Source organism: Callorhinchus milii, unplaced genomic scaffold (assembly GCF_018977255.1).
Source record: "Callorhinchus milii isolate IMCB2004 unplaced genomic scaffold, IMCB_Cmil_1.0 Scaffold1, whole genome shotgun sequence".
Lineage (NCBI taxonomy): Eukaryota > Metazoa > Chordata > Chondrichthyes > Chimaeriformes > Callorhinchidae > Callorhinchus > Callorhinchus milii.
The window spans coordinates 40,268,196-40,287,220 of record NW_024704742.1 but is presented as its reverse complement, the minus strand read 5'-3'; the positions used below and the strand labels follow the sequence as shown (position 1 = coordinate 40,287,220).

The 19,025-nt window shown below is 41.4% G+C and overlaps 1 non-coding gene across 1 annotated transcript; it reads right to left on the bottom strand.

Annotated features, from left to right (window-relative positions):
- Positions 1–7,874: 7,874 nt before the first annotated feature.
- On the bottom strand, positions 7,875–7,946 carry trnat-cgu. Its single transcript has one exon. It is a non-coding gene; the product is annotated as a tRNA-Thr (tRNA).
- Positions 7,947–19,025: the final 11,079 nt, after the last annotated feature.

Here is a 19,025-nt window from a genome sequence, read left to right as displayed (position 1 = left end):
CCCTAACTTGCATTTGCGCCAGCCTGGCTCAATTGGCAACACTCGTTTTTCAGAGAGAAGGTCGTGGGTTTGAGTCTCATGTGGTGTGGACCTTCGAGTAAGACCTATCTTGTCCTGAGCTTGCGTTCTCAGACAAGCCTCCCACCTGAATATAAAATGGGGAATGAGAAGGATGTGGGTTTGATGCTGGATATTGCATGCCACAAAGCTCCACCCTCTGTATAATAACACTTCATGGATCCCGTCAATCCCTCTTCCCCCTCCCCCCCACACCACCACCACCACAACGTCAGCAGATTTAGTGCTAGGAAGATAGCCACTAGTGGCCGTGACTGTAGCTGCCAACTGCTGACTGCTTTTCACGAGAAGCCAAAGTTTCTCCAGAATTCTATTTTCCCACATAGAAATGCTGAAATACCCTAAATATTGAGGTAAAATGCTCGGAGCGGGGTACTGATGCTCAGGATAACCTCCCAGCTTTTGCTTCAGTTTTTTCAATCTTGTCAATTGCGAAAATAAAATTCTAATGTTTTTGCGAGGACTTTGGCCCTGATGTTACCACACTTCCCCATGTGTTGACCTTTGAACGGAACTACTCTGCAAGTCCTTCGAGCCTCTCACCACCACCACCATTGGAAATTCAGAGATAATGTCTGCAAAGGTTATATGTGTGAGCTCAGGAATGAGGGGCAGTCTGTCAACCCCTCCATTCCTGTGTCGCAGTGTGTGGCCCAGGAGCCACAGTATAAGAACAAGTTTTTCATTTCTTCCTAATGTCTTCTTTTCTTGGCTTGTTTTCAATGTCCTGTTTACTGTACTCCCCAGCTCCTCCTTACACAAGCTGCAGAAGATCCAGAACTCTGCATCCCATATGCTGTCCAACGGAAGGCACGGTGAGCCTATCATCTCCATCCTCACTTGGCTCCACTGGCTCCCCAACCACCAACTGATCGAATTCAAGATCTTTGTCCTCATGCTCAAATCCCTCCATGACTTTACACCCCTACACTTTGATTTCCTGTACCCCTACTATACCGCTGCTCCCTTCGCCAGCAAAAACTAGGCCTGCTGCTTATCGATCTACTGATCTGATGGATGAGATTTCAGTCATTCTGCCCCAGAACTCCATTCTGGAGTCCCTCCACCTCACTTCTTACACCCTTCCTTTAAACCCCACATTAACACCTATCTTTACAACCATGCCTTCCCCACCGCCATTCCCATCCTCAGGTTCCAAGTAAGCTGCGTGAAATGCTTTGACACATCCTCCCCGCATGAAAGGCAATATATAAATGCAAATTATTGTTGTTGTCCTTCTAGAGATTGTTAAAGATCTGATGAAGGCTCATACCCGCATGGTTATCCTATTTTCTCTTTCAGCTGCTGAATTCGCCTTTATGTATTTGCTGTGTTTAGTTTTTCTCTTATTACCTGCTTATTTATTTTTGGGCTTCAAATAAATAGTCAGGTTTTCTTCAAGTTCTGAATGGTCTCAACAGATTGAAAGGAGTGTGGATCCAGTATTGTAGAGAGCAACCAGTCTGCACTCCTGGATTAACCAAGAATTTTAAGATATTGAAATATCATTAATTCACAGGAGGTAATTTTTGAATAAATCCAAAAGCTTCAAATAGGCCAAGCGACGATATGTGCTTGTTTCAACTTGTAAATAACAATTAATACCACAGTTCTACCATAATAATAGTTGCACTAGATTTAAAACTGCCAGTAAATTCTGTGGAAAACATTATATTCCGATAAACAAATGTGCGATGGGCCTGTTTAATGGAGGTTTTAGCTTCATGTCATTACATTATAGGAAACATTTTCAGAATTTTCTCATTGAAATATCACCAAGTTAATCAGCTGTGAAAATGGTAAGTTGCTGCATTTTCCACATTTAAGGTCAGCACTTTCCGAACTTTTATAAATATGCACTCACATGACGCTTGTTAATAGGCTTTTTCATGCAGAAACATTTTGGCAAGCATTTTGAATTCTCTGAAAGACGGATTGCTTTCCCTTTGCCTGGAGCAAAGTGCTGATCACAGCCCTTGTGCAGCACATCAAATGAAGTTAATATCTAACAAAATGCGTTAGCTGAGCAGAAACAAGCTGTTTCTCACCAGTTGCGGCTCGGACCTTTAAGACTCCACGTAGTAAATATCAGTGGATGCTGTCTGTCGGCTCCCCCAAATGCTTGTGATTGTGATGTAAAATAGGGGTGTTGATTTATGTGGGGGTGGGGGGGACGCTCAGAAGCCAATCATGCGGGCACTTTTTTTGGTCAGCCAAGTGTCTGACATCCACGGAAACCCATCACCACGCTTAAGAGTATCCAAGCTGAGATTTCCATGCATCCCACCTACACATGGAAATTCCAGAGATAGATAATTGGAATGGAATGTGCACTCTCTCCGTGGAGGGCCGGATCCTGCTTACCTGATTCTGGAAAGTATTAGGCACAAGTTGGCAAGAGCCAAGGGACCCCGGAATGTGTGTTGGGGTACTGCTGGAGTCCAACCAGCTAAAACTGCACAGCTATCCATTTAAGAGAACTGTCTGACAATCGTTTCTGCTGCTTGTCCAGCTAGGATGACCTGACCCATTAGAGCTTTGGCTTGCAGGGTTAACAGGAGCTTAGTGGGAAGAGTCCCTGCCCGCAGTGACTGGTCTGAGCCAAGACTTGGGGCCCCCCAGAGTGTGCTTTGGGGTACTGCTGGAGTCTAACCAGTTAAAAACACTTAGCTTGCCATTAATATCACTGTTTGACAAGTTTTCCTTTTTTTTCGGGGGTGCTTGGAAGCTAATCATCGAGACGCTCAGGAAATTTCCCGATTTCCCATATAGCCAGTCCACTGCTCCCTGTTGGTGCTGCCTTGCACTGACATAGAAAGAATCAGCTTACACTTTAAGTGGAGGAGCTTATCATTGACCATGTTCAAAAAGTCACTTACCCCCACTGTAGGGGTAATTTAACGAGCACTTTCGCTTGCCAGCAAATGAAACCTGTAGTGCTGAGGCCAGCAGAGATCATTAGTACAATAAATCAGGAATTACTGAGGGGAGGAAAGATCCTCGTTAAAAGGATTTAACAACTTTTAAAAAAAATGTGTGTGACCCTGAATTCTGATTCTTAACAAGTTACCAGCCAAGGGAAAAAAACTTCAGATATGCAAAGCCTTGTCTGTTACTCTTCCCAAATAATTCAAAAGGATTTAAAATGTGGTATTCAGGAACTGGAATCAATAATAGTAATCATCCTTTATTTGATATAGCACTTTATCACGCCGTCGAGACGTCTCAAAGTATTTAACAGAATATACTGTAAAGTAAATTGACTATACGTTGTGGGCAAATCAAATTGAGACTTGCCGTTTGTGAGACAGTATTTAGGATGCTACAGTTACCCTACCAACATTAGTGGGGAAGAAACATTAGGATTCTTCCCACTCAGCTCCCATTAACCCTGCAAGGCAAAGCCCTAATAGGTGGGTCTAGCTGGATAAGCAATTGGAATTTACCAAAGAGACTTTCAATGGCAACCTGGTTTAGCTGGTTAAATTTCAGTAGAACCCCAACGCATTCTCTGGGGTGTCCAAACCTTGGCTCTTGCCAACCTGGCCCTAATACTCTCTGGAATTAGGTAAGCAGCATTCGTCCCTCCAGAGAGAGAGCATGTGTCCCATTTCAGCCAAATTTTCATGTGTAGGCACTCTCAGCTGGTTTGGAAACATGGTGATGGGTTTCTGTACATGTCAGACATTCCGCCTGACCAAAAAACCTGTCAAAGCTCATATAGAAATAATGGACACTTGGATGAAGTGACGGATGGTGCCCTTAGAACAGTAGAAGGGAAATAAATGACTTAAATACCTTCAGGAGATGAAGAGAGGAGACAATTTGGCAGAGGTTTAGAAAAAGAATATGGTGCAGAGCTGGAATACTGCATTGCAGTGATAGTGAAAATTCAGGAGGGTAGCGCATTTTAATTATTCTCAACTGAAATGTATTTTACCAAAAGTGCTGATAAATAAAAAGAAACCAGCAGGAGGTTGGAAGGAAACATGAAGTGAGATATTGTTCGCATCTCTAATGTTCGGGAGTGTAAAGAGAAATCAATGTAATAAAAAGATTTGGTATTACTCCCAACATTCCTCCCCCTTTCAATTCTGGCAGAAAGCTTATGTGCAGCAAAATTCAAAGCACCCAATTAAACATGGTATTTGAAGGACAATACTTAATAAAGACTTTGAGAAAGCTCAATGTGCTCTTCTTTTCAGATCAAGTCCCTTATCCTTCTACATGCCCGTTCACCCATCCACTTCACCATCGGCGATCATGCTTTCAGACCAATGCCTCCAAACTCTACAACTCTTTGCCTCAATCCCTCTCCCTTGCCCCCATTCTTAATAAAAATAATATTCCTTGCATTTGATACAGCACCTTATCACGTTGTTGAGACATTTAACGTACTTCACAGAATATACTCTAAAATGAATTGACTGTATATTTTCTGAGCGAAAAGGTACCCTTGCCTTTTGCTGTTTAAGATTTATGCCTCTTTCTCACAGACTAAGCCAAATAATTAGTCTACAGCTTTGTCTTTCAGATGAGGCGTTAAACTGAGGTCTTGTCTGCCTGTTCACGTGGATGTTAAAGATATCATGACACCATTTAAAAAATGGAGAGAGTTTCTCTCAGTGTCCTGGTCTACAATTCGCACGATAAAATTGGTCATTCGATTCTTAGCTGTTTGAAGGACAGTGCTGTGGGCAAATTGGTTGCCACGTTTGCAAAAAATACACAGTCACTACACTTTACACTATATGCTGTCAAGCACTTTGAGATGTCCTTGTGACATGAAAGATGCCATATCAAATGCAAGTACAGTAATTATTATTAGAATTTATGCCTCACATTATTTGGAAGACCTGAATCAGATTCCACTTTCAATCATCCTTTTTCTAATAAGAACATGTCCAATCTGCAATTCTCTCTACATATCTTAGAGTACAAAGTCACAGATAACTCCTACTCCTCCCATCTATACCATTTCCAACATTTCAGTGGCCTTTTGAAAGCATAGTGCCTATTACCATCTACAGTATTTAAAAGTGGTGTCTACAGATGCGTACAATTCCATAATAATATCTTTTGACGTATACAGTAGTTAAATGAACTCAAAATGCAGATTAGTGTCTGAGAGCAACCAAAGTGATTTGAAGTATTGAGGAATTGAAGTTATAAAGAAAGATTAAGGAAATTGGGCTTTTTGTCTTTCGAAAAGAAGAAATTTCAGGTGACATAATTATTTCAAATAATAAATAAGATTGACAAATCTGACTCAGGCAAATTGTTCATCGAATTGAAAGGTTCAAATATCAGGAACACGAGTTAAAAATTAGAAATGTAAGTGCGATGAGTGATGTCAGGCAGAACTCTTTTGTGACACGTTAATAGGCTTATGGAATAAGTTACCAAAAAGGTCTATTGAAGAAGACAGTGGAATTGGGTTCAATCAGTGATTAGATGTGTTTCTACAGAGTGAAGGGATTGATGGACAGCGAGTAGCTCAGTGGCTGAGAATTAAAAAGGATACGAATTGTTGAACCTAGCAATATTCTCCTGTCCTAAAACATATTCATGCACATTTTTATGGTATTTCATTTGTTATGAATTCCTCTGACAATTAGAACAAGACAATACAAATTGGACACCTATTTATTTTCTTTAATAGAATTTACAAAGTTCTGCTATTTGGTTATATCTCAGCTTACTCCATGACAATAGTGTTTATATTTTATAAAAACACAATTTCCAGTCCTCTACATCCTTCTCCAGGAGGCATTGCCTGGAATTGCAATAGTCCATAAATCCACATATAACGAGTTATCTTTTGGCTTGTCCATGAAAATAGTAAAGATGTCAGAAACCAGAAATTTTCAGCACAGAAGTAGGCCATTTGGCCCATTTTGTCAGGGCTCTGTGAGAGTTATATGCTTAGTCTCAATCTGCTACTTTTCCCCAGACATTTGCTGCTTCATAATATATATTACATGTTGTAGTTTAGGCTGTCAGAAAACGTGGCATTGTTTCCTTTGTAGCCCTTTCCCCTGCTGGGTCAGGATCAAGGGTTGTGGGTTCCAAGTCACATTTTGGAACTTGTGCTCATAGTTTAGACCAGGTTGGTCCAACTGGGGGCCTGCGAGCCGCATCTGTCCTGTGGCAAATTTCATCCGCCCCCCACCCACCCCTCCACCACCATTTTATTTGGCCCACCTGCTCCCTCCATAACCAGTAAATGTTATGTTATGTTTCTGGAAGGGAAACACAAAAATATTGTTTGTGCGGCCCAGACATTTCTAAAATAGGGCAACCGGTCTTCAGCAGCCAAAAGGAGGATCGCCCTGGTTGAAACTGATTCTCCAGTGCAGTCCAGGCACAAGCAGCTGCTCTATTTGGCTACAAAAATAATTACTTCACTACTTGTGAAATACTTTTAAACGTTTGAAGGTTGAGTCATTATGAAGTTCTTTTTTCAGTCATCCTCCGACCTATCCGTTTGCCCTCCACCCCTCTTGACTCCAACCCTCAGCACACCCTTGACCTTGGGACATCCTCCTGACATGAAGGGTGCTATATCAATACAAATTGTTGTTGTTTCTAGATGAGAGAATGACCTTGCTCTAAGAGTAGGAACTTGTTACATAGAGAACCTCAAGCATGACAAGGGAAATGAAACATCAACATGCTAACAAACCATCAAAATCACCAAAGTCACAACACAAGGCTCACAATAAAGGCTCAGCCCTGAATTCAAGGTTTCCATGGTTCAATAGGTTAAATAACATAAATGCCTTTTGCAAAAGAGTCTAAAATATAGAAGAAAATATTAAGTCTTAGAATAGCTGTGTGGCGTGTTCTGGAAAAGGTTCAAACAATTGCCTAAATTGCCCTCATGCTTAACTTCACAGCTCTACAATGTCAAACACTCTGGGTGTTACATTCACATTTCAGTCTATATTTCACTTCACCTTCCTTTACTCATTCCCCAAGCCTGAAGCAACAGAACTACAAGAAATGTTCCAGAGTTTCGCCCACAAAATATTCAGTCAATTCACTTTACAGTATATTCTATGAAGGGCTTTGAGATGTATTGAAGACTTGGTAAGGTGCGATATCAAATGCAAGATTATAATTATTATTATTAATTATTATTATTTTGCAATGCTAGTGACCCCTGTGGTGCTTTTGCAGAAGGGACATTGTGCTCGGCTGTTTTTTCGACCTGAATCTTGAGTGCCTGTGCTCTGCTTACTAAGGAAGCAGCCCTGCATTGTGTCAGAGGTACTCGGAATTGATATTGCATTAACTCTGCAGGCTGGAAATGTAAACCTATCAATGGTATACTACAGTAGGAGCAGTTACATTTTATTCACTGTACAAGGGATATTGAATTTGTGTGCAAATTTGGACAAATCCAACATCTATTTTAAGATTAGTTGTAATTAAATTAGCTGTCGTATTTCCAAATTGACCCACAGAAAAGAAGAAGCTCGCAGGTGATGGGGAGAATTATAATAATTACAATATTCCTTGCATTTGATATAGCGGGTTATCATATCTTTGAAATTACTCAAAGGGCTTCACAGAATATACTGTAAAGTGAATTGACTGTATATTTTGTGGGCGAAATGCAGCAGCTAATTGTACGCAGCAGTGTCCCACAAATAGTCATGGATTGAGCGACCAATTTCTTTTTAAGGAATTATTACCACCGGAAAAGTGATTCACCAATCGACTAACAACCGGGTTCCTACTTACTGTTAGGTAAACAGAGGGGTTTGGAGTAAGGAAACTTGCCCAACGTTTCGCCTTGCCGGGAATCGAACCCAGGTCTCTCGCTCACGAGGCAAGTGCTCTAACCACTGAGCTACAGAACTCCACATTGTTCGGGTAGTAAAGCTGGCTACAGAAGGGCAGGAGCAGTCAAAGAGGAGCAGCCTCCCACCTCCAACCCACTAGCTCACAAAACTAACCCGGTATAAACGATTGGGAGCATAGATGTTGCCGTCCATATTAAATGAAATGCGGGAATAATTTTTGCATTGAGCTTGAAGTCCATTCTAGTGCAGGAAATTTTTGTAGTGCAGGAAACTCTAAAATCAATTTCGATGGTTCTATTTGTCCTATAGTACCCAATGATGAACTTTCTCATCTCCCTCTCTGAGCGGAAGCCAAAGATCAATTCCCACATGCAAAAAAGAAAATACTTCCCCCCCATTCCCAAGCCCAAACAACACAGAAACTAACGTCCAGCAGTGTATGAAAATACCACTCTCAGCCCACCCCAAATGACATGTAAAAATGTTCCCATCCAAATAGTGTCCAGTATTCCTGTTAGTTGATATTTATCTAAGAGTATGAGAAAGAATAAATTGAGCTCATAGTACAATCTGCCACTCAACTGAAGTAATGGGGAAATATTATGTGCTTTACTCAGTGGTGTTAAATATACCACATCATGAAAATTAAATTTTTATAGCGCCTTTCACGTTGGGAGGATGTCCAAAGGGGCAGGACAGTGAGTGTTTTGTGTCTGAGCTGGGGGTTGGATCGGAGAGGGTGGAGGGCAGAGGGGAAGGAGGGTAACCAAAGGCACGTTCGAAAAGGAGAATTTTTAGATGGGTCTTGAAAGAGGCAAGGTGGAGGGACTGTGGGATGGAGTTCCAGAGGGTGGGGGCAGAGTGGCTGAGGGGCTGCCGGCCAATGGTGAGGCGGGTAGGCGGGGGACCTGCAGCAGGCCGGAGACCGCTGAGTAGAGGGAGCAGGCAGGTTGTTAGGAGGTTAGGTGGTTGCAGAGATAGGGGGGAGCAAGGCCATGGAGAGATTGCAGGTGAGAATCAGGATTTTGATACAACCAGAGTCTTTGCTCCATCTAGTGAACCGTGCTGGAAAGTGTTGGCTCAGGATAAAATTAGGTTCAGGAGTCAGACCTACTAACACTCACTATCTGGATTCACATGTGAAGAAAGATCTCTTAGGCAACGTACCAGATTGTACCAGGTGTCCATGGAGCCATCCTCAAGCATGAGACAACACCTCCAGCATAGCTGGCGAGATCATTTGAGTGATAAAGAAAATTCCATTAGTGCTTGAATGTCAGAGCGTTTACTGCCCATAAGATGTTCCTTTCTGATTGAATAAAATGTTCATTTTTACCTGAAATTCATTTATAAGAGTATTTAACCAAAGAAATCATTATTTCCAATGTCAATAATGGGAGACAAGTCAAACAATGTGGAAACATATTTAATTCAGCGCCAGCTTTTTGCATGCAATCAGCTGACTCTTGCCCTGTATATTCTTGGAACTACTCCAGGTTATATTAATAATAATAATCCTTGCATTTGATATAGCGCTTTTTATGTCTTCTCGACATCTCAAAGCGCTTCACAGAATAGACTGTAAAGTGAATTGACCGTATATTTGTGGGTTGTGATGGTCTGACCTATTAAAGTAAGATTTTATTTATTCTTCACAGCCCTCTTAATTTTGCGCAAAAATCTCCAAGTACAAATATATTAAAATTTAATGGGCCGCGAAGAATACTGGTTACATGGTACTGTCAAATAGAAGATAGGAAAATAACTTAAAATGAAAAACTGCAACTGCAAGAGGTGAGTTTATTAGATTGAGATATAATACAATTCATATTCAGATAGTTCCTTTCACATCAGAGGAACTCTCAAAGCGCTTCACATAACTGACTGGACTCCTGAGTTGGAAGTGGGGGCTGAAGATAGTTGGGGTGGGTGGGGGGAGGCACGCAGGGAAAGATGAACAAAAGCACAGTTAAGGAGATAGTCTTAAGATACAACAATAACAACAACTTGCATTTATACAGCGCCCTTCAAGAGGAGTTGCGGCCTGGAGCGCTTGACAGTGGTGGAGTCTGACACCAAGCTAGGGGAAGAGGGAGAGGAAAGATGACCATAAGCATCATCAAAAAGGAAGGTCTTTAGGCAAGATTTGAAAGTGGGGAGGGATGGGGGAGAGTTCCAGAGTTTTGGGGCGTAGTTGCTGAAGGCACGGTCACCAGTGGACCGGGAGTCGCAGCTGGAGGAGGAGAAGTAGATTTGGGTGTCATCCGCATACATGGGGAAGTTGACCCAATGTCTGTGGATGATATCTTCAAAGGGGAGCATAAGAAAAAGAAGGGGGCCTTGGGGTACCCTGCAGGTGACCGGGTGGATGCGGGAAGCAAAAACATTTGCCGAGATGCATTGCTGGCGGTTTAATTAGGACTCATACCATGTGAGTGCAGTCCCATTAAGGTGGATGGAGGAGAGGCGGTGGAGGAAGATGGGGTGAGCGACTGAATGAAGAGAGATTGCAGGGCAGAGCAAGAGTTTTATTTTGCATATAATTTGTTCTTTATCAGAACGAGTGGAAAATTAATATTTAAACCCATTTAATTATCATATAATTTATTGATTCAAATCAACTCAATTGCAAATTAGTTTTGAAGGCCTTCCCAATGTCTGGATTATTTTCAAATTGTACAACAAAATTGGTAAATCTGTGACATAGTCTGACTGAGGGCAATGATGTCCCAAATTAATTTGATAAATTAACAGAAAGTAAATGGAATTAAAATCGTGTTTATTTACATCTTATTGACCAATCATTTCCACTATGATGTGCTAACTGGAATAATTTGATCAATACACAAGGTCAATTTATAGACTCAATGTTAGGTTTGGATCAAGACTGCCTGACAAGTCAAATGTATTCAAATTTAGTCGGACAGACTATGACTGACACATGATGTGCATGCATTAATATGCTAACTATGCACTGCAAGGATCCAGCTTTGTACTCTTCAATCCCCAGAGAGCTTCTGTTGTCACCTGGTACTTCAGAAGGCAGTCAACCTAATCCAAGTCCTATGTGTTGTGTCAGCAACCAGGTTAGCATTAAGAAAGGTCTGGAAGGAGTGACACAGTCCACTTCCCTTTCTCAGAGTGGGAACTGTGGAACTAAAGAAGGAGGACAATAAAAAATAAAGTTCAAAAGACTAGGAAAGAACAAACCAGAAAAAAATGATGCAGGAGATATTGAATGTGCTGCCTATATCAATAACACAGAACATATTTTCAAATAAACATCAGTCACAATGAATCATAATGCAAGAGGTGTACAATATTAATAATAATTCTTGCATTTGATATACTGCCTCATCACATTTTTTGGATGTCCCTACCTCCGCAACGTCGCCCGCCTCAGACACTGTCTCACACCGCATACCACTGAAACCCTCATACATGCCTTCATTACATCGAAGCTCCACTATGCAAACTCCCTGCTTGTCGGCCTCCCCAACTCCTCCCTCCACAGGCTGCAGATCATCCAGAACTCTGCAGCCCGTGTCCTCTCCCACATTAGGCTCTGCGGCCCTATCACCCCATCCTTGCCCAACTCCACTGGTATCACACAGAGGATACAGTTCAAGATCCTGGTCCTCACCTTCAAAGCCCTCCATGGTCTTGCTCCACCCTACCTCTCTGACCTCCTAACCACCTACCTTCCTGTCCGCTCCCTCCGCTCAGCAGGCTCCGTCCTGCTTCACGTCCCCCGCCTTGCTCGCCCCACTATCGGCAGGTGGGCCTTCCACCACTCTGCCCCCATCCTCTGGAACTCCATCCCGCAGTCCCTCCGTCTCACCCCCTCCCTCGCCACCTTCAAGACCTACCTCAAGACCTTCCTCTTCAAACATGCTTTCGATCTCCCTGCTTCCCCCCCTGCCCACCCCCTCAGCTCGGGTTCGTAACTCTGTCTGTCCAGCGCCTTGGGTCGTCCTCCCGATGTGAAAGGTGATATACAAATGTAATGTAATTTTGTTGTTGTTGTCTCAAAACGCTTCATAAAGTATACTGTAAAGTGAAAATGCAAGGATTATTATTATTTTAAATAAAAACAGAAGTTGTTGGAATTGCACACAGCAGTTTCCCACAAACAATCATGGATTCAGTGACCGACCGACCGACCGACCGATCCACCTACCTACCCACCCACCCACCCATTGCCTCCGCTCAGCTGGCTCTGGGCTCCTACTTGTGCCTCATGCCCTCTGTTCCACCATCAGTGGCTGTGCCTTCAGCCACTTCTCCCCGAAACTCTGGAACTCTCTCCCTCAATTTCTCCGGATTGACCCCTCCCTCCCTACATTAAAATTCCACCTAAAGACCTTCCTTTTTGACCAAGCTTATGGTCACCTCCCCTCTCCCTCTCCTCCTGGCTCGTTGTCAGACTCCGCCATTGTGAAGCACTCCCAGACGCTACCCCACATGAAGAACGCTATATAAATGTAAGTTGTTGTTATAAAGCTAACATCGTTAACTGATTTACTCCCTCCCCACCTTTCAAGGTGTGTCTCAAGACCTTCCTCTTTGACCGTGCCTTCGGTCATCTTTCCCCTCCCCACTTCTCTCGGTTCCCACCCTCAGCTCAGGTGCCAAGTCAGAACTGTCAAGTGCCTTGGGACGTCCTCCTGACCTGCAAGGCACCATGTAAAGGTAAATTTCTATTGTGTTGTTCTTTAGATCTTTTTAAGCCATTCTTTTCATGAAGCTGGTCAATAATTTTGTAAACAAAGGCTATATTGAGGGGAAATCACCATGCCTGCAGTTACTGTATCAATGTTCAAATGGAAATATTCCAGTCAATCAATCGTCAGAACATTTTATATTAAACCTTAACTAACTAATATCAATTTATTTTCAAAATGTAGTAGTTTGAGTGCATATATATCTTTGTAACCTGCCTTTTTGTGACAGAATCATTGTGAATTTGTGCTGATGGCAGAGCTTACCTATGAATCTGTTGAACGAATTGCTGTTATGAATATTAAATAAAACTGCAGCATTGAGAGGGACCACAGGGAAAATAGATATGTTGAGGTAAAATGAATAATAAATAAGGGCATTGATGGTGTGACTCAAACAGATCATATAAATCAAAAGTATTTACTGTGGAAATGCAGTCATTTAAAGAAATCCAGCAATTTCTTTAAATTTTAAATTCTTTAAATTTTGCGATACTCTTGAGGGGAAAAAAAATCGATGAGTGTTTTAAACAGAAGCCAGTCTTTGCCCATCGTTTACCACATTTCCAGTGGCAGGCATTGTTTTTCGTAGCTTAATTATGTACGTCTTGCTGTACAAAGCAATTAATCCAACCTCTGTTCAGTGCCATGGGTTGCAATCTATGTCACTGCACCTGTCAAACCTGCTCACTTGTTGTTTCCATTTGCAGTATCCCCTATTCACTGATACTCTGAGAATCAGGGGTCCAACAATATACATTTCTATGGCTTTTTCATGGCTTTCATGCTGCATCCAGTATCAGCACTAAGTGCTCCCAAGGGAGATGCAATGCAGTATCAAATCTCTCTCTATCTCACATCGTCCTCAATCCCCCAGTGCATCAAATTCAGTATCCTTTTATTTGGGTTCAAATCCTTCCATAATCTCGCCCCATCCCTACTTCTGCGACCTCCCTCAATCCTGCTGACCCCGCAGCTTCCTTTGCTCAGCGAACATTGCCGTGTTTCATGTCTGCTGCCATGTCCAACTCACCATTGGTGGATAGTTTTTCAGCCATTCTGGCCCTTCTCTCTAGAACTCCATCCTGGAGTCCAACTAATTCATTCCCCACCTTCCTTCTTTCAAGGCTCGTATCTGTTTGACTGCACTTTCAGTCATCTTTCCCAAGCCCTCTCTGTTCAGTTTCCACCCACAGCTTGGATGCCCAGCAAGCAATGCCAAGTGCTTTAAGACATCCTCCTAATAATAATGATAATATAATAATCCTTGCATTTGATATAGTACCTTATCACGTCTATGAGCCGTGAATTGACTGTATATTTTGTGGGCAAAACTTTATATTTATTCAGCGCCCATCACTCGAGGTAGTGTCTCAGAGCGCTATATATATGCAAGTTGTTTATCGTGCTAAATATATATATTGTATTGTAATCCTCTTTGGTCAAAAATTCAATTCCTCTTGAAACTACCCATATTATCTACCTCTACTACATCCACATGTTAACTAAACCCTACATGAAATAGTTAAATCTCAGTTGTACTGTTTTTCTGTATTTGAGACCATGAATTCTTATTGCAGAGCTCTTGACGATATTAAATATTTTCTTTCAGCCAGGTGTCTGACACATGCAGAAACTACAATCATCATGTTGAAATCACAACAAAGACACAACCATTGGGCTTAAGAGTATGCAAACCAGACAGAATTCCACATTTGCATTGCTAGCTACACGTGGTAATTTCTCAATACAAACTAGACTCCAGTGAATAAGGTATTAGAGTTTAATTTGTCTATACCCTCCAAGATCTGAAAGACTTCATTAAGATGAACCCTCAGGATTCTCTTCTCCAATCTTAACATTCCCAGATTCTGCAATTTCCTCACAGTTCAGATGCCCTATTTAATGTATTAATTTAATCTCTCCAACCTGAAATCTGAATGGTGTTCAAAAGTCAACATGACATACATGAGTTTACTGCAAAAAAAAAGTTTACATTGCAAATCACCAGCAGTGGGATGCTAGTAATGTCACCAAGTTCAAGGTATGTCCTGTGGAGTCTTGTAGCATATTGATTAGAGCGCTCATCTCACAAGCGAGAGAACCGGGGTTTGATTCCTGGACAGGGTGAAACCTTAGGCAAGTTTTCATACTCCACACGCCTCTGTTTAATTAGCAGTAAGTAGAACCAGGTTGGCAGAATATTTTTCCAGGGGTAAAAAAATTATAATTTGGTCACTCAATTCATGACTGTTTGTAGGACATTGCTGAGCGTAGTTGGCTGCTGCATTTTGTCCACAAAATATAGAGTCAATTCACTTTACAGCATACTCTGTGAAGTGCTTTGAGACGTCCCAAAGATGAGATAAGGTGCTATATCTAATGCAAGAATTATTATTATTAAATGGTTTTAATCTGTAAAATCAATAATAATAATCTTTGCATTTGACAAAGTGCCTTATCATATCAAAAACTCTCAGAGTGCTTCATAGTTTTTCTGAAAATAATTACATAGAACTGTACGTCACATTGCAGTTTAAGTCAGAAGATGCTGTGGGTGATGTCACTCAACTCAAAATATAGGACGTTAAAATTCACTTCATGTCCTTGCCTCAAGTGTTTAAAAATAAATGAGAAAATATCCATTGAACATTTTTCATGACGATGGCACATCTTAAAAATGGGAAGGCTTAACAATTTTTCTCATTAATTGCTCAAATATTTGGCCAAAGGTCATTCTTTTCAATTTTTTAGCTGCAGTCTGATGACTGGACCAGGCTGCCAGCATTATGCATTGTCACACGTAACAACAACGCTGTTTAGAGAAATAATTTTTCTCTAAATAATTTAAGAAATAATTTAAATAAATTAAAATCCCGCATGAAATTCCCTGTTACTGCAGGCAATCCATCACTTGGATTCTTGTCTCAGAAACACCTTAATCTATCTCAACTAATCCACTAATCAAATAACCACAAGGCTCCCTGTAATGAATTCTAGTTATGGAGCTGGCAGTGGTTAGATCATTTCAGAAAGCCACTGCACCCTCAATGACACTGAACCGAGTGGTACACCATGTTCCTGCTTTGAGTACAATTGGGGTTATGCTGATAGCTGGCAAGGACCTTTGTTCCAGCTCCATTCAGGATATTACTGCAAGGGGTTCCTGTAATGCTGGCAGTTGTACAGCCAGTTCTGAGAGCAAGCTAACTTTTGTGTGTACATTGCCAATTCTGTTGTTTTGTGTGGCTTGTCCAAAATATTACAGTGGGGAGTCCTACAATACTGAAGGACAGCAATCTCAGACAACTTAAAGCAGCACTGTTGTTCGGTAAACTCCATCCTGAACTCCACTCCGTAAGTAGATTGTATTGGAGTGGAGTTCCGGTGATTCAGCACAATGTTCCAGTTACCAGAAGGAGTGGCCATTTGGACAAGTCGGATTTCTTATTAAGAAATACAGCAAATTAGGTCCCACCAGTCACATTTACTTTTCCTTCTTCTTCAACTCTGCCACTGCGGTGCCTGTATCCGCATTATCGAGAAGAGTTTCGGTGAAGAAGAGGCAGCTCATATCCCTGAGTTCACAACGTCTGGCTAATTAAGAGCTCTGAGAGACAAAGTGAGGAGCTTCAATCTAGCAATCTGAATTAATTTAAGGAAGTGAAAAAGGTGCAGAAGGATGATTCTGATAATTTTGAAATAGAAGCTAAGAGCAGTGGCAAGTTCTTTGCAGTGAGAATCCAGACAAAGGCCTTTCCTCCAAGGTACTGTCAAATAAATGCTTTCCCTGTTTTGCTGGACAGACGTTGTCACGTTCAATAACCCAAGGGAGTCTTAGGGCAGGGCAACAACTTTAATTACTTTCCATATTTCATATTCAAACCGCAGATCGCACTGGGCTTCTCTTGAGTATCCACAGACCCAGTTGCCTGGTAGCAGAGCAGTGTGCTTTCTCTGATATGCAGCTCACTAATTTTCAATCAAAATCGGAGACAAGGTTCGCAGCAGACTTCAATAAATAAAGGTACTTCACAGAGCTGCTGGGCTTAATGATAAGCAATTATAAAAAGTCAAATTAAACCAGCCTTTTGTGTGGCCCCTGAGAAATTTGTTTAGCTAAACACGGCAGCATTTGAGTGATTTATGCTGCTGCTCATTTCAGCGTGAGCATTATCTCAGTTAACTGAAGCAATTAATATGAAAATGAGTAATTCCATTCTTTCACACCATAATAGCACAGAGCAGCTTTGGTCTCAGCGATATGATTTCAGAAAAGAACAAGCTTCACAGAGATGCAAATAGGAAAAGGCTGTAGGTAATGTCAAAGACTATAGAATTGAAGGCTTTCTCTATGTTTTCATAGACCTCAGACTGTCTGTAACTGGTTTGCTTTTCTTGGTTTCTCTGAATTAACTTTAGTTAATTAAGATATATCTATTCTTTGCCACTGAGTTCAATTCATTTTGCATTCAGTTGAAGGAATACATAAAAAAGTACAGTATCTATATGTTCCTTCAATGCCTTGATACAATATTTTCACAGTAGGTCTTGGAATAGCAAATCATTCTTGTTTAAGTGTTGCTAAAGGGGAATACTGCATCAGGTGTTTTCATTTCTCCACCAGGAGAAAAGCAATAAAATCTCAGAACCAATAAGAGAAGCCACAAGGGAATATAGTTTCTGATCCAAAATGGCACCGAGCCAAACCATTTGAACACAAATATGCGCAGCTTCATTCAGGTTCCAATTGTTCTTTATGGCTGCGAATTTGTTTCTAAAATGGGAACGCGATGCTCAGTGTCCAACCGTAGGTTACGATGTTCTATTCCCACAATTGTCATCTCTCAGAATTGCAGAGCGTTCTGAATTTTTTGTTGTGCTGCCTGAAATCCAGGTTGGATTTCTGAATCTTCCTTCCCCACAGTAGAGTGTCACTGCTCCTCCTGCATCCAAAGCATTCTGAGAAACAACGTCACCGTGGCTGACCTACACCGTGGGACACTCCCATAATTGTGACTCACAAGTTACAAACCTGAGATCCAAATATCTGTAATATGTTTTGGAACAATTACAAATCACATGTTGCCAATTTGTTTCAACTGCACTGCACAAAGGAGATGGTGGCAAAAATGTAATATTAAAAGCTGGATCATTTCATAGAACACAGTACATGATCCATCTAGTGGCTATCCTCCCTTGGGTAAAGATAAGCAGGGTCTCCTTGGGGCTAAGCTGAATTACATGGCAATGGAAAATCAGAATCAAGTTGAACATCTATGGCAGTCTCGATAGCTCATTTGTCTGGCCAACAAATCTCAAGTTAAATTTGTCATTGATGTGTGTAAATTGCCTGCAAGTTTGTCTATAAATACACAGTCACTACGCTTTACAGAAAATTCTGTGAAGTACTTTGAAACATTTCAGCAAGATAAGATAACATATCGAATGATAACAAGGTCCACAGTAGTTCAGGCCCCTGCTGAAGACAGACCAAACAGACAGCCTGTCTTATGAGCAGGACTTGTTGGTACAGTCTGTTCCCTGGGAACAGCGGATCTTCCCACTCAGCTTTAGTTAACTCTGCAAGCCAAAGCCCCAACAGGTTTGGTTAGGGTGGGCCTAGCTAGATGAGCAGCCACAAACTTGGGGAAACTTAACCATTCAGAGATGCTATCTGTTTGAAGGGCACTATATAAATGCAAGTTGTTGTTGTTGTTATTCAACATTATACCAAAGGCCTAAATTCTATGTTTTGAAGCTTTTTTGGAAAACATATTGATCAACATGTTGAAAACTACTGAAATGGGATTTAATGAATTTATCACTAAATTTAGGAAACTTTTCTGCTAATTATTGTTGTGCGTTAGCCTAGCTCACCTCTGGATCAAAAGATTGTGGGCTCAGTTCCCACATTGTGCTGATAACCGGTGCTGAGCTGGGGAGCATGGTTGGAGGTACTGCCCTTTGGATGGGATGTTAAATGAAGATCTACGGGTTCAAATAGATGCTAAAGGGCCCATGACACTTTTTGAAAAGAGAATGGAGTTTCTAGCCAACAATTCTCCAGTTAAATTGGTCGTTTATTGGTTTTGTGGGATGTTCCGAGAATCCCATTATTAAGCCTATTTTTGAGAATCAGAGTACACTAGAACCCACTGTTAGGTGAAGTGCGTGCCAGTGCTGAATTTTATAATTCTATTTCTAGAGTCTCATGATATTATAGTCATTTATGTATTTATATCTTGATCCACACAAACTCTATTCAATTTCATAGAGAGGTTTCAGAAAGGAAGCACAAAGGCAGGTCACAGTGACCAATCTGGAGAATCATGGGCTGTGTGTCTTAAGGTGTTGGCCATTGCAATTGAGGGTACCTTTCAGCCCATCAGTTTTTAGTATTTTAAATGAGGTA